Below are 17,538 nucleotides of genomic sequence, written 5' to 3'. Positions count from 1 at the left end.
ATCCAAAGTACCGGATGCTTTAGTACTTCGAAATTTATATCATGTCCGAAGGAGGATCCCGGAATGATGGGGATATTCTTATATGCATATTGTGAATGTCGGTTACCAGGTGTTCAATCCATATGAATGATATTTTTTTGTCTCTATGCATGGGACGTATGTTTATGAGAAATGTAAATATGAAATCTTGTGGTCTATTAAAATTATGAAATGATTATTTATGTTAAACTAATGAACTCACCAACCTTTTGGTTGACACTTGAAAGCATGTTTATTCTCAGGTATGAAAGAAATCTTCCGCTGTGCATTTGCTCATCTTAAAGATATTACTTGAAGTCATTCATGACATATTTCAAAAGACGTTGCATTCGAGTCGTCGAGTTCATCAGGATTATTATTAAGTTAATTATAGTTAGGTATATTATGAAATGGTATGCATGCCGTCAACTTTCAATGTAATGAAAGATTGTCTTTTCAAAAACGAATGCAATGTTTGTAAAATGTATCATATAGAGGTCAAGTACCTCGCGATGTAATCAACTGTTGTGAATCATTTATAATCGATATGGACTTCGTCCGAATGGATTAGGACGGGTCCTTTCAATAACTACGTTCTATTAGTTGGAAAAACGATTGAGTTTAAAGCATAATCGGAAAGCATTTCGACAGCATACACAAACCATAATATTATTTCAGCATTATAACTGCTTACATCATAGCATACACTAAAGATAACTACTCGCTAATCATGGAAACAATATCATAAAACATTATATAAGATAAAGGATAGAAGTACCAGTAGATTAAACGAGTTCAGAATACAAAAGTGACGACTTCAAGACTCCAGACCGCTCCTAATACAATCTTCAACGTTCTTCTTCGGGTACTAGGTTTCCCGCACGGAGTCGAAGGCCTTGAGAGTATGACTAATATTGTACAAGAGAGAGAAAGAAGTGAATTGAAGTGTGTGTTAGAATGAATGACAAAGACCCTTTAAATAGACTTGAAATTTGCCAGAATACGCCTGGCAGGCCGCATGGCAGGCCGTATGGTGGGGTGTATTTGGCAGGCCGTATTGCTGGCCGAACGCATGGTGGTCCGTGTGTTGGGGCGTATTTGGCAGGCCGTATCCATACAGGTAGGCCGTATGGCAGCCCGTATGGCAGCCCGTATGGCAGGCCGAATTTGATGCTGGTCAGCCTTGATTCCCTGGATCGTAACTTGATTTCTTGTCTTTCACCGTTTTTACTCTAGAATCTTCGTTTTAGCTCTGATTCTCTTGATTCTTTTGCACCGCCTTCGTAATTACTTGTTCTTCAATTCTAACCGACGAAGTGGGTATTTTGCTGACAAAGTTCGAATCTTTCTTGTTTTTAAGCCTTAATACCGAGGTGAAAACGTGACTTTTTAGCCGATATCAAATATCCCATACTTAGACTTTGCTTGTCCTCAAGTAAACTCTCATTTTTTAAGAATTTTTTCTGTGTTTCTTTTCTAATAGCCTAAGCGGTTTGCTTTTATTATAAGAGCAAAAAGATAAGGTGAGTCATCTATGTTAGTATTGAAACTATCTCTGCAAGTATGCGAGGAGGTTACATGACATAGGCTAGCTTTCACGGGTCACTCAAATCACTCAATTGTTTAGGGTTCCCTGTAGATCTAAGAAATGAAGTACGCTCATAGCCAGTCATGCTGCACCCATCGTCATAGGCTTGATAAAGACTCAAATCCTTGCTGCTAATGTGAGAACGGTAGTAATCTCAGCTTAATAGGTCATTTTTCAATGATGGGAAAGGAATTTTGGAGTGGTAGTGAAGTTGTTTTTGAAGGGTGAGATAAAAGGGTAATGTAGTCTTTACACAGACTTTTATTCGGATAGATAGGAGTGCTGAAGTATTTTGAGAAGCACTTTTGAACTTTTTCTTCATTTGATAATCATTTTCGGTCGAGTTTTCTTCGGCATTTCTCTTATTTAGTTCTGCTCCTTTTTTCAGAACTTGAAAATATCATCATTTTTTTTTGGAGACTTCATCTCGAGAAACTTTTTGCCGGTAAACTTTTTCAAGACCTTTGCCATGATACTTGAGAGGTTTATAACATCGGGTTTTCGGAAGGAATCTCATTTTCTGGATTTTTCGAGAGATGGTACAGGTGATATGGATGTGGTGGTGGAGTAGAAGTAGTGGAGGTGCGGAAGGTTTATGTTTGACAAATGGCTAGCTATTTTGAGTACAACCGAATCGCGTTTCGCTGCTTGGAGATGTAGATCTAAAGCAAGTTATGATTCTGAGCACAGACATCAGCACTCTCAACGAAAAATAGTGAAGCATTAAAGATGAATGCTGGTCTTATTTAGGGTGCCTCACCATAATCAATTTAGGTCGATAATGCCTTAGTCATGCAATGCTCTATTAGAGATTTCAATCTAACAAGATTTTCACCCTACTTAAGCCTTATTTTTATTGACAAACGTTTTAGGTTTTCAAAAATACTCTTTCGAAAAGGGTTTCTTTTTGCAAAAAAATAAAAAAATAAAAAAAAATTGAAATTTGGCTTAAGGACTTGGAATCTTCGTAATGGTTTATTATAATACAGCAAAAAAAGATACCAACATCCCACACTTAGACGAACATTGTCCTCAATGTTCCTAGTGTATCCCACACTTAGGAGTTTAAGTTGAAGATTTAAGAGTATTTGTCTAGTGTTTTAGTTGGGTGTTATCCCACACTTAGTGAAAAGCTAGGATGTGGCATAGTTTGAATCTTGAGCTAGTAGCAAAAAGAAAGAAATACCCCTAGCAGATGCGGCTAGTTTCCTTGCTTCTTTATCGGCTCATTTGTCATCCTTTATTCTTCTACTCTACTTTATTGCACGGGTTGCCTCCCGAGAAGCGCTATTGTTTAAGGTCGTTGGCTCGACCGTAGTGATGCTTCAAAAAGCAAACATTCCTCGCTGATGGTTGTGATCTTGGACTTCTCGAGGGAATGTGAGTCTTGGTGGATAAATCCTGAGAAAGTGTCGGACATAGTGGTAACAGGTCCCGTACTTCTCTTGAAGATCTTCTGAAAGATAAGTAGTGCGCAGTTTTAGCTCTTGATAAGTCTTGAAGTCCGATGAGAATATGATCCACAACCCTGCTGGTTGACCCATGAATGTCAATCATAGAAGCAGTGCTGGTGTTGATGATTTCTCTGATGGGATGCTCATTTCGGAGGTCTTCAAATAATGTAAGAAACTGTATCTTTAGAATTTTGAAGTCTTCAGAACGGTGATCTCCACAGTAGGAGTCTGTTACTTTGCACATATTAGTTAAGAGACGAAGCTGGAATGAAGTGAACAACAATCCTGATCCGAGTATTAATTTCACCGTCTTTGAGTATATCTCTCGACATCCAGCTTTAAATGTGAAACTAGGATCTGTGGACTCGTGGAAGATACGTGATAGTTTCTTCGTAACATAGGTGGCAATGTCGACTCGATCTGGTTCAAGATGAGAGAACGGATTGTTTCGCCTTGCTTCCTCCATAACAGCATCTCGTAACTCTTTGATAATCAGATCAGCGTGGTGATCAATTGTTACGTAAATCACTAGTCTGTCTGGTGTGCTTTCGAAATTATCTCTATCCAGAAGAGCAAAAAGACTGTGAATATCCTCGACCATTTGCAAATCAGAGTGATAAGTCAGGCGTCCGGTGGAAAGATCCATATGCTTCCGGATGAGAGTCAGTAGTGCTCTTTGGTTTCATGAGAACGGAAGTACAGATCCGGCTAAGGCGTTATAAACCCTAGAGTAAATGATCTTCTAATGTCGACATAATCTTGTTTCGAGAATAGTGCGAACCACTGAATTATGCTCTCGTTGCCTTTCTTCGTGATAGATATGATCGTGAAGAGAATTGATAAAATCTTGAATGCGTTCTTCTAGGATTTCAACATCATTGTCTTCTCTTCGGAGATAGAGGTGGTGTTCTTCTCTGATAGCCATAATTCGTTCTGTTAAGCGTAGCGAAAAATCAATGGTTGACTTCCGGATGGCTTCGAGAATGTCTTCAAATTCATCGGTATCATTGATGAAGGTGATTATGTCTGCATGTGTGGATATAACCGGAATTCGGTCTGAAGAAGTGTCCAGCTCCCCTTGATCTAGTTCGGTTAGAGAGTGTGAGTTATTCAGAATGTCTTCATGTTGCTCTTCCTCGTCATCGTCGGTATCTGGTTCCTCTGAGGATGCGTCTGATGAACGGGTTTCTTCAGTATTATGATTCTCCACTTTGATACTTACAGGATCAATTTCTATATCCTTAACCTCAGCCTTGTCGGTCTTCTTCTTAAAGCGAATGATTAAACTGTGATCTTCTGTCTCAAGCCTCATTATTTCTTCATGACGCTCAGTGCTTGAAACGGGTATTGTCGCAGTTTCTTTTACGTCTTCCATTTCCTCTTCCTCCTCAGATTCCTCCTCTTCCTCTATTTCTTTGCTGGGATCCTCTTCTTCCTTTTCTGGGTCATTTACAGACTGTGATTCGACACCCATCTCGACATCGTCGGCTGGTGGTAAAGACTCGTCATCGGAAGTGATCCATCTGGTGGAAATAGCAACATCTCTGCCTGTCCAGAAAGATCGGTTGGTCGGTTAATTTTGAAGGTAACGCTCTCCCCATGTGATCGTAAGATCAAGGTTTGATTGTACACATTAATGACAGTCCTAGCCATATTCATAAAAGGCCTTCCTAACACTACTGGGGTGTAACGACCCGGAAATTTCTGACCAAATTTAAACCCTAATCTCTATATGTTTCCGACACGATAAGCAAAAACCTTAATTTTGAGTCTAGAAAGTTTGAAATCTCTATTTGGATAATCTGCTAACCCTTTTACCATTCCCGACGATTCACGAACAACTATTTATATATAGATAACATATATAATTAAATAAGTATTTATGGTTGGAAACATAAACTTGGAATATTATATAATTTAATTATTAGAATGAATAGTGTAAAATAAATAAAATAATATTTGATGTAATGAGAAATATTATTATATGTAAATATATATATATATATGAATATATATGAATATTACTTGTAATATATATGAGATTATATTTTAAACTTATTTATTTATATATAGATTTATTTTATATATTTATTTATGTAATAAAACAGGTTACTAAAATAAAATTATATATATACATATAGTATATTGAAAATAATTGATTTCGAACTTAATTAGTAAACGTCGGTGACACTCGGTTGACGTTTCGTTAGTTTTGATATAGGTATTATACATATTTATGAAAGATTAAAATAAAATTTGGAGTGTAAATTGATCACGAAGATTCTAGATTTGTTAAAGATATTTTATATCCTTTTAAGTTTAGATATTCGTACTCCGTACATATAAATCGGAACAGAAAATAAATAATTTTTGAACCTTTTTGATCAGGTTTCAAACAATTAATGAGTGAAATAACTAAATAAATTTAATCTAAAAATTTGGGATTTTTAGGAACACTTTTATACGTTAACTGTTTAGCAAGGGACACGACATGGTCACCTCGGGAAAAGTGTCGGCAGAATTATTTGTGATATCAACACATGCCTAAAAGTTATTATTTTTATATTATTATTAATAATTATTATTAATTAATATTAATATTATTACTATAATCCATATAGATCTTAATTATATATATATGTGTAAGAGATTTAGGAGAAGGATTCAAAACTAATTCACACCTTTCACCACTACCGGGTGCCACCATGCCGCCACCATCTCAGCCACCGTAGAACCATCATCACCAACCAAAACCCACTCACCTCCTTGATTATTCTTAAACGGCTAAACTATTTCTACCCTAACAATCCATTAACCATCATGCATAACCACCATGTTACTACTTCCATCAAACCACCTTCATCAACAATTGCAACTGGGTTTCCTTTTGTTCGAGCCAAGCTAGAAATCACTACAACCGACCCATGGCCACCTGCGGCCTGAATTATCATACCCATCGAACAACCACTTAACCGCCACTTTCACTAGTCCACCACCCTCTTTCTCTCACTATTTCTTTCATTTCCTGTAACCACAACGAACCACCACTTCATATAAGTTAGACCATCACGTAACACTCATCTCTAAACCATATCTATACTTCTGTCACCTGTCACCCCCAACCACAGTACACCCCTTAAACATCATCTTCAAAACACACCTTTAAACCCATTTATTATTTTCGTGATTTCATGTTGCCACTCGTTAATTTTTTTTCCCTTCTTCGTTTCAACCTTACTTCTGTCGAGGGATATCACGGTAGTAACCACGATGGAGATACAATGATAATTCAATGGTGAAACTGAGTCACGAGTTTATTGGTGAAATTATGAGGAAGACGATGAACAGGACCGTACATATTAAATATAATACACCTACGTATTAAAACAGAATTGGTGAGTGGTGCAGATGGTTCGAACCTATGTTACTAGCCAACAGGTCTCGGGTTCGATTCTGAGGCCTGCAGTTTTTCATTTTTTTTTTTTTGATTACACAATAATTTACTAAATGGACTTAAAATTATTGATGGACTGTTAGTGGGCCGTAAGCATAATTAAAATTGGGCCGAAATGAAGGAGGAGGAATAAATGGAAAATGGAAACCGAATTAATACAGTTTATAAAAAAATATGGGAAGGGAATTAAAAGAGTAAAACAGAATGGTTCAGCTGGTTGTGTGTTTGATGGGTGAACGGGTGGTCATGAGTTCGATTCTCAGCTGTGACATCTATTTTTTTTTAAGACTCTTTTAAGGTAGTCTAATGTTCCTTATTATTATTATTATTATTATTATGATAATTAAATATTATTAAAGTATTAAAATTTTGGTTAATATGTTTACTAATACAATAACATGATAAATATATGTAACTCTTTTTTCTTATTTTATTATTATTATTATTATTATTACTATTATTAAAATTATCATTATTATTTTTATTATTATTATAAAAAGTGTTGTTTTTATTTTCATTACCATTATTAGAAAAATTATTATTTTTATCAAAATTAATATTATTATTAACCTTATTATTATTATTACTATTATTTTGACATTAATATTATTATTATTATTATCATTATTACTAGTATCATTAATATTATTATAATATTATTATCAACCTTACTATTGATAATATTATTATTGTTACAATAAAAATTAGTTATATAAAATTTTACTTAATAAAACTATATTAAAATTTTTACAAATTATTTATTTAAAGTATATAAAATAAATATATTTAATTAAGTTATTAATGAAACACGTAATTTATTAAGATAACATTTATGTCACTAATATATATTTATTCGATTATTAGATGTGTTGATATATATATGAATGATATAGGTTCGTGAATCCGAGGCCAACCTTAAACTTGATCAATGATGTTATATGTATTTTTACTACAAAATACATTAGGTGAGTATATAGTCCCTTTTTGAACTTTAAATATTTTTGGGATGAGAATACATGCGCTGTTTTTATAAATGATTTACGTTATGGACACAAGTGATCAAAAATATATTCTACGTTGAGTTGTACCACAAGCATACTTCCCTGTAGCTTGGTAACTATTATTTACAGCGGTATTGTAAACGCGAATCCTGTTGATAGATCTATCGGGCCTGACAACCCCAACCGGACTGGACGACCAGTATTCAACGGTTGCACAGTACTTCGTTTCGTGACTACACTTGGTACAGTGTAGTAAGATTTCATAATAAAGGGAATATGCGACGTGATTAAATGTTAAGTATGGTTACCAAGTGCTCAACCACTTAGAATATTTTTATTAAATGTTTATATATGAAATCTTGTGGTCCATGATTATTATATCGCTGCTAGCATCAAACCTATATATCTCACCAACTTTATGTTGACTTTTTAAAGCATGAAATTCTCAGGTACGAATTAAGACTTCCGCTGTGCATTAGCTTATATAAAGGATACTAGTTGGGACCATTTAAGCCATGATACAAGAACGTTGCATTCGAGTCATTGAAGATCATTAAAGACATTTATTAAGTAAATGACAGAATAGGTTATTCGGATATCGAGAAATGTTAGACGAGTTTATTAATGTCTGATGTAAAGATAGATTGCCTTTTAAGAATAAATGCAACGTTTGTAAAATGTATCATATAGAGGTCAAGTACCTCGCGATGTTATCAATTGTTGTAATTCGTTTGTAATCAATATGGACATCGTCCGGATGATTAGTTTCGGATCCTTTCAGTTGGTATCAGAGCGTTGGTCTTAGCGAACCAGGTTACCCATTAGTGTGTCTAACTGGTAGTTGTTAGGATACATTAGTGAGTCTGGACTTTGACCGTGTCGGCCTGTCAAAAGTTTTGCTTATCATTTCTAGTCGGAAATCATCTGCTTATCATCCTTAGGGAATTGCCTGCCTACCATTCTCTAGTCTAGACACGTCTTACTGCATTTAGTGCATCGATAGTGTATAGACGAAATTCATATCTTAGCGCATCCTAGATTTGCCTGACATATGCCGTAAATTCCTTTGAAGTCTATGAAATCTTTGGCAATATATATAGATATTCTATATAGTTAGAATATCATACGACATCCGAAAATCATTTCACATCGAGGAACCTTTCCATCCACTAAATTATCCTTTTGGCGATAAACCTGAAACACTTACCGACGAACCTGTTCGAGAAACCATTTCTTTTTCCCTTTTTACGGATATCTCATCATAATTACATACCATCTCATATTTCGAATTTTATACATCCGCTCGCTTCAATCGCCAATCATTCCGGTGTACAAGCATAAATTAACAAACTTCGCGTTCGTGTGACGGCTATGGAAAATATGGTGCGACGGTTACAAACACCAGCAGCAGCCACAACTGCGTCGTAAACCTCAACGTCATAAACTATACCTTGAGTATAGTCACCGTTCTATGTATCGTTCCATCTACTAAATTTTCGTTCGACATATCGTTCTATATCGATTACCTTCGTTTTACGTTTTACCTCATATATTTTCGTTCGACATGGCAATCATGTAATCTCTAATGTTTTAGAGATCATGTAATCCGGTGCTAACGATAAATCAAATGAGTTTAATATCTTATTGATTCATTAAATCCATGATTACATCCGATGAAAATATATATGCAAGTATATTTTCATAAAGAATGTAATTAAAAATTTTCTCGTACAAACTGTTAATGATGATAATATTTTAACGGGTGGGTAGTACCCGAGGAATATTTAGAATTCACATTAATAAGTTACACTGTACATCCTTTGAATCTGATGCAACGATTATCTATTATCCTACTTACAATCACCGATATTCGTATCTGCTCACCTCAGAATAACCATTTTCATTCAAATTTCATATTTGGATTTTTACCTATCAGAATCCAACAAGTGGCATATCAAAGAAAACATTGGATATAATAAAATTTGTTTGAAACAAACGGATTAATTAATTGAAATATGGTTAAGATTCTACGCTAACTGTTCCTAGCTAACTGTTCCCGGCTAACATTTAATTTATCGCAATTTACATTATCGCAAATTTTATTTATCGTCATTTAATTTCTGTTATTTACTTTTATGCATTTTTAAGTCGGGACACATGTACGCAATATGTCGGATTAATTCTGAGACAACACGGTGCATGGGTCATGATATATATTTATTTATTTTACGCACTTTAAATAACGGGACACGTATACAAGGTTTCGACTTATCATATTGACCCATCTATATATATATTTCGGAACAACCGTAGACACTCTATATGTGAAGGAGGGAGTTGGCTATACAGGGTCGGAGTTGATTCCAAAATATATATATACTTTGAGTTGTGATCGACACCGAGACCGGTACATGGGTCACGATACGTATTAATATATACATATATATATTATTGAACTATTGGACTATTGGACTGCTAACTCTGGACAATTAAAATGAATTAAAATGTTGATTGTAACATATGAAACTAAACAATTCTTCAAGCTTGCCACTTGATTTTATCTTAAACCTCATTCGTAACTTGACGATTACAATTCACATTCAAATCCTTTCATGATTCCTGAAAACACCTCGACCGAGAAGTTGAACCCGCCGCACCTCGCCTACGGAATGAAGATTTATACATACAGTTATACACCTGAAGAACTCTCGAACCCAAATCCATAATTTAACACATAACGTATTGAATCCTTTGCCATTTATTAGCAAGAACAACCCTACAATTCCTTTTCAAGAAGCTAATTTTGTCACAGCTCCACTTCGACTTTTCAGTGAGATTATTTCTATTATAATCATGATATTTATACCTTGTCCTTTCGCCGTCATTACCGGAAAACCTTTTATATCCCTCGACAACATCAACAGGTGCACCAGCAGATCGTTATCCTTTTGGCGAAATCAACAATCAGTATTTTGAAAATCTCGCGGAACTTCTTCCATCATATCTATAATGTCTATCCCTAAGAATTTCATAATCTGAACGTGAAGTTTCTGAAAAACACCCGGGACTATGAAATAGTTCTTGGAATGCTGATGAAGCAGCAAAAATCATAAACGACTTTAACAGTCAAGAGTTAGATGACAAAGAATAGTAAGGTGGTAAAGCTGAGAAAAAGAGAAGGTTTGGAACTGGAAAACGGATTGAGCAAAGTATGAAGGAGGCCGTGAACCAAATCATGAAAACAGAACCTGCTTTCAAAGAATTCAAACGATTCAGTGCCTGCTAAAATCGTTAGTAAGAACCCTATTCCTCATTATAAACCTTCACAGACAAATCTTCCTCGTTATCCATCGATATCATTGTGCCTTTCATTATAAATATCCTCAATATTTTTGAAGATATATTCACAACTTATCTGAGATCATGAATTCCTCCGTAATATCTGTGTTACAACATAAAAGAAACCGTGTTAGTTTCTAAATACTGAAATCTCTAAGTTTAAAAATAGGAATGTTCTGAAGCAGTATTGGGAACTGATGCATGAATTAGTGTAATATAATGAAACTTGATCAACTTCATTATATTATAGTAAGCCATGTTGAGTTTCTAATAGAGCATGATGATTCACAGTACCATCATCATGTTTCATGTTACACGGCTCTTACATTCTATCCAATCTCCAAACATATTAGAACGTATCACCCTGATAGCTCTAATTTTTCTGAAATATTCTGGTAATTTGACAAAATTAAAATTGTACCATTACCATTCTTTTCTGAGAACATTAGCCATGTTCATTCCAAATTTTATACTTACGAATTCCGAACCATTACTCACTTGATTTAAAGTCGAGAAGAGAAAACGAAAGCATGAGGCTTTGAAAAATAATGAAAAATACAAAGGCCGATAACAACCCCGAAAATTACAAACCGTGTATATCAATGCATATAACAATATAGAGACACGGGAGAAGTAGAAATACTATAAACACAAGGGTATGGTAGAAGTAAATAGATTCTTCTGGTGGTAGATGAAAAAGAAGAATGACAGATGTGAAAATTAAGAGTATATCAAGGATCAGAATGGGATGAAGCATATTGATGAATGTCTTAAAATAAGAATCAAGGAGAAAGAGTATAATATGTGAGTTGTGGAGAATAAGGAAACGAAGGGATTGGATTTATAGTAAAATATCCGACAAAGCAATCAAACAGATGATTGCATTTAAAGCGGATCATAATTTTCCTTGATTACCGAAGAATCAAATCTTATTACGAAGATTTTCTCCAAATCTCTTGAGTTTGGAAGTCAATCCTATCTACGTCAAAAGATATGACAAATCTATACCTAATCATTTCACTCTTTGGTGATAGCATCGCTCGTACGCTTCGAGTAATTCAATTATTTTATCAATATTACTCAATGTTGACAAAACCCTATTATGTCAACTCTTATTCGTCATAAAAACAATTTTATTGTTAGTCATGACGACCTCACTCAAATTTCGGGGACGAAATTTCTTTAACGGGTGGGTACTGTAACGACCCGGAAATTTCCGACCAAATTTAAACCCTAATCTCTATATGTTTCCGACACGATAAGCAAAAACCTTAATTTTGAGTCTAGAAAGTTTGAAATCTCTATTTGGATAATCTGCTAACCCTTTTACCATTCCCGACGATTCACGAACAACTATTTGTATATAGATAACATATATAATTAAATAAGTATTTATGGTTGGAAACATAAACTTGGAATATTATATAATTTAATTATTAGAATGAATAGTGTAAAATAAATAAAATAATATTTGATGTAATGAGAAATATTATTATATGTAAATATATATATATATGAATATATATGAATATTACTTGTAATATATATAAGATTATATTTTAAACTTATTTATTTATATATAGATTTATTTTATATATTTATTTATGTAATAAAACAGGTTACTAAAATAAAATTATATATATACATATAGTATATTGAAAATAATTGATTTCGAACTTAATTAGTAAACGTCGGTGACACTCGGTTGACGTTTCGTTAGTTTTGATATAGGTATTATACATATTTATGAAAGATTAAAATAAAATTTGGAGTGTAAATTGATCACGAAGATTCTAGATTTGTTAACGATATTTTATATCCTTTTAAGTTTAGATATTCGTACTCCGTACATATAGATCGGAACAGAAAATAAATAATTTTTGAACCTTTTTGATCAGGTTTCAAACAATTAATGAGTGAAATAACTAAATAAATTTAATCTAAAAATTTGGGATTTTTAGGAACACTTTTATACGTTAACTGTTTAGCAAGGGACACGACATGGTCACCTCGGGAAAAGTGTCGGCAGAATTATTTGTGATATCAACACATGCCTAAAAGTTATTATTTTTATATTATTATTAATAATTATTATTAATTAATATTAATATTATTACTATAATCCATATAGATCTTAATTATATATATATGTGTAAGAGATTTAGGAGAAGGATTCAAAACTAATTCACACCTTTCACCACCACCGGGTGCCACCATGCTGCCACCATCTCAGCCACCGTAGAACCATCATCACCAACCAAAACCCACTCACCTCCTTGATTATTCTTAAACGGCTAAACTATTTCTACCCTAACAATCCATTAACCATCATGCATAACCACCATGTTACTACTTCCATCAAACCACCTTCATCAATAATTGCAACTGGGTTTCCTTTTGTTCGAGCCAAGCTAGAAATCACTACAACCGACCCATGGCCACCTGCGGCCTAAATTATCATACCCATCGAACAACCACTTAACCGCCACTTTCACTAGTCCACCACCCTCTTTCTCTCACTATCTCTTTCGTTTCCTGTAACCACAACGAACCACCACTTCATATAAGTTAGACCATCAAGTAACACTCATCTCTAAACCATATCTATACTTCTGTCACCTGTCACCCCCAACCACAGTACACCCCTTAAACATCATCTTCAAAACACACCTTTAAACCCATTTATTATTTTCGTGATTTCATGTTGCCACTCGTTAATTTTTTTTCCCTTCTTCGTTTCAACCTTACTTCTGTCGAGGGATATCACGGTAGTAACCACGATGGAGATACAATGATAATTCAATGGTGAAACTGAGTCACGAGTTTATTGGTGAAATTATGAGGAAGACGATGAACAGGACCGTACATATTAAATATAATACACCTACGTATTAAAACAGAATTGGTGAGTGGTGCAGATGGTTCGAACCTATGTTACTAGCCAACAGGTCTCGGGTTCGATTCTGAGGCCTGCAGTTTTTCATTTTTTTTTTTTTTTGATTACACAATAATTTACTAAATGGACTTAAAATTATTGATGGACTGTTAGTGGGCCGTAAGCATAATTAAAATTGGGCCGAAATGAAGGAGGAGGAATAAATGGAAAATGGAAACCGAATTAATACAGTTTATAAAAAAATATGGGAAGGGAATTAAAAGAGTAAAACAAAATGGTTCAGCTGGTTGTGTGTTTGATGGGTGAACGGGTGGTCATGAGTTCGATTCTCAGCTGTGACATCTATTTTTTTTAAGACTCTTTTAAGGTAGTCTAATGTTCCTTATTATTATTATTATTATTATTATGATAATTAAATATTATTAAAGTATTAAAATTTTGGTTAATATGTTTACTAATACAATAACATGATAAATATATGTAACTCTTTTTTCTTATTTTATTATTATTATTATTATTATTACTATTATTAAAATTATCATTATTATTTTTATTATTATTATAAAAAGTGTTGTTTTTATTTTCATTACCATTATTAGAAAAATTATTATTTTTATCAAAATTAATATTATTATTAACCTTATTATTATTATTACTATTATTTTGACATTAATATTATTATTATTATTATCATTATTACTAGTATCATTAATATTATTATAATATTATTATCAACCTTACTATTGATAATATTATTATTGTTACAATAAAAATTAGTTATATAAAATTTTACTTAATAAAACTATATTAAAATTTTTACAAATTATTTATTTAAAGTATATAAAATAAATATATTTAATTAAGTTATTAATGAAACACGTAATTTATTAAGATAACATTTATGTCACTAATATATATTTATTCGATTATTTGATGTGTTGATATATATATGAATGATATAGGTTCGTGAATCCGAGGCCAACCTTAAACTTGATCAATGATGTTATATGTATTTTTACTACAAAATACATTAGGTGAGTATATAGTCCCTTTTTGAACTTTAAATATTTTTGGGATGAGAATACATGCGCTGTTTTTATAAATGATTTACGTTATGGACACAAGTGATCAAAAATATATTCTACGTTGAGTTGTACCACTGGCATACTTCCCTGTAGCTTGGTAACTATTATTTACAGCGGTATTGTAAACGCGAATCCTGTTGATAGATCTATCGGGCCTGACAACCCCAACCGGACTGGACGACCAGTATTCAACGGTTGCACAGTACTTCGTTTCGTGACTACACTTGGTACAGTGTAGTAAGATTTCATAATAAAGGGAATATGCGACGTGATTAAATGTTAAGTATGGTTACCAAGTGCTCAACCACTTAGAATATTTTTATTAAATGTTTATATATGAAATCTTGTGGTCCATGATTATTATATCGCTGCTAGCATCAAACCTATATATCTCACCAACTTTATGTTGACTTTTTAAAGCATGAAATTCTCAGGTACGAATTAAGACTTCCGCTGTGCATTAGCTTATATAAAGGATACTAGTTGGGACCATTTAAGCCATGATACAAGAACGTTGCATTCGAGTCATTGAAGATCATTAAAGACATTTATTAAGTAAATGACAGAATAGGTTATTCGGATATCGAGAAATGTTAGACGAGTTTATTAATGTCTGATGTAAAGATAGATTGCCTTTTAAGAATAAATGCAACTTTTGTAAAATGTATCATATAGAGGTCAAGTACCTCGCGATGTTATCAATTGTTGTAATTCGTTTGTAATCAATATGGACATCGTCCGGATGATTAGTTTCGGATCCTTTCATGGGGTGTGTAGGTCTTCCTTGATATCCATTACTACGAAATCCGTAGGGTACAAGAATTTGTCAACTTTTACCAAGACGTTCTCAACTATGCCCTTTGGATACCGAATTGTATGATCGGCAAGTTGGATTGTCATTTTGGTTGGTGACAAGTCTCCAAACTCTAATCTCTTGTAGAGAGAGTAGGGGATTAGGTTGATACTTGCTCCTAAATCTGCTAGCGCATGAATGGTTCCAGATTGGTAGATTGAACACGGGAAAATGAATCGGCCCGTATCTCCTAGCTTAGGTGGTAGGGAGTTTCTGAGTAATGCAGAGCATTCTTCACTCAGTGGAATTTTGTTAGAGTCTGGTATCCTCTCCTTTGTAGAAAGAAGCCTTCAGATGTATCTCTTCTGGTTGGGAACTTCGGACATGGTGTCCAGGAATCTGCCATCCAATTTGAAGGAATCAAGCTTGGATGGTTCTCCTTGTAGCCTTCCAGGATAAGGTACGCGAACTGGAGTTTCAGGAGTCAGCTTCTGAGTATATGTTTTTTGTTCTTGAGCCTAGTTGACCTTCTCCGTGGTTCTTCCTCTGGGATTACGGAATCTATTTGCTTTGCCTCTTCTATGTGGGGATTTTGGATAGTATTACTTGGCAATCTTCCCTGCGGTCGGGTTTCAAGGCGTTGTGATAACTGTCCGAGCTGCGTTTTCAAACTTTTGAGCACAGCCAATTGATTTCTCATTAGTATCTCTGTCTGATCTTGTCTAGCTGCAGTTCTCTGATTTAGCTGTTGTTGTCCTTAGATGAATTGAGTTAACTGATCATCAGCTCCAAGAATGGGGTTAGCTGCTTTTGTAATCTGGTTGGTAGGGGAATTTTCCTCAACTGGGGGACCAGTGAGTGGAAGTGGTTGATCGTAGGTCAATTGAGATTGTTGGGTTGGGTAAGGTGTTCGCTGAAATTGATTAACCCTAGGTGGTTGATTAAATCCGGGATTTGGTGGACGAGCTGGGTATTAGACGTAACAGACTGAACCGTCTGGGTTTTCGTACTCAACTTGATATTCTTCAGTAGGTTGCGGGTTGGTACAATTAACACAAGCCTGAGCTTGGTTAACCTGCTGCGGCTACGTCTTCAATTCTCCGAGTTGTTTAGCAAGAGATTCCATCTTGTCTGTGAGGGATTTAATGGCCTCCGTTTGATTGTTAAGTGCAGAGAGTGGGGCAGATGATGAAGTTGTTTCACCACTGTTCCAGTCATTATGATGCATCGTCATGTTTTCGAGCAATTCTCATGCTTCGTCTGCGGTTTGGTTCATCAGATTCCCTTGAGCTGCTGCATCGATCGTCGTCCTATGATTTACCGTAAGACCATTGTAGAAGGTGCAGATTTGGGCTGACCGTTCTAGCTGGTGATTAGGGCATTTCTTCAGCAGGGTTTTGAAACGCTCCCATGCAGTGTAAATAGATTCATCATAACTTTGCTTGAAGTTAATGATGTCATTCTTCAGCTTGCTTTGTTTAGAAGGGGGAAAATATTTGGTTAGGAATTTAGTAGCCATCTCCGTCCATGACGTGATGGAATCTTTTTCCAGTCTTTCGAACCAAGTTTGAGCATGATGAGTGAGAGAATAGGGGAACAGGTATAGCCGGACTATATCTTGTCCTATCCCTGGCTGTTTGTAGGAGTTCAAAAGAGATATGAATTTGTCAAGGTGAGAATTAGGATCTTCATTTGGTAATCCATAAAACTGACAGCTATTCTGAATGAGCTAGATGATGTGATGTTTTAACTCGAACGAGTGTCCTTGAATCTCTGGAAATCTGATTGGTCCTCCTCGACCTTCAATGGAGGGTTTGGTATTTTCTACTAAAGTAACGCGTAACGCCATTTGGTTTCTGATTCGTGCTTCCTTGCGTGCTTTAGAGATTATTGCGTCTGGATCTGGTACG

The 17,538-nt window shown here is 34.6% G+C and overlaps 1 non-coding gene across 1 annotated transcript; it reads left to right on the top strand.

The window, feature by feature from the left end:
- The first annotated feature begins 16,992 nt into the window (after positions 1–16,992).
- LOC139895344 (small nucleolar RNA R71) lies at positions 16,993–17,099 on the top strand. Its single transcript, XR_011775800.1, has one exon. It is a non-coding gene; the product is annotated as a small nucleolar RNA R71 (small nucleolar RNA).
- Positions 17,100–17,538: the final 439 nt, after the last annotated feature.

Source organism: Rutidosis leptorrhynchoides, chromosome 2 (assembly GCF_046630445.1).
Source record: "Rutidosis leptorrhynchoides isolate AG116_Rl617_1_P2 chromosome 2, CSIRO_AGI_Rlap_v1, whole genome shotgun sequence".
In the NCBI taxonomy this organism is placed as follows: Eukaryota; Viridiplantae; Streptophyta; class Magnoliopsida; order Asterales; family Asteraceae; genus Rutidosis; species Rutidosis leptorrhynchoides.
This window is presented reverse-complemented; position numbering and strand designations above follow the sequence as displayed.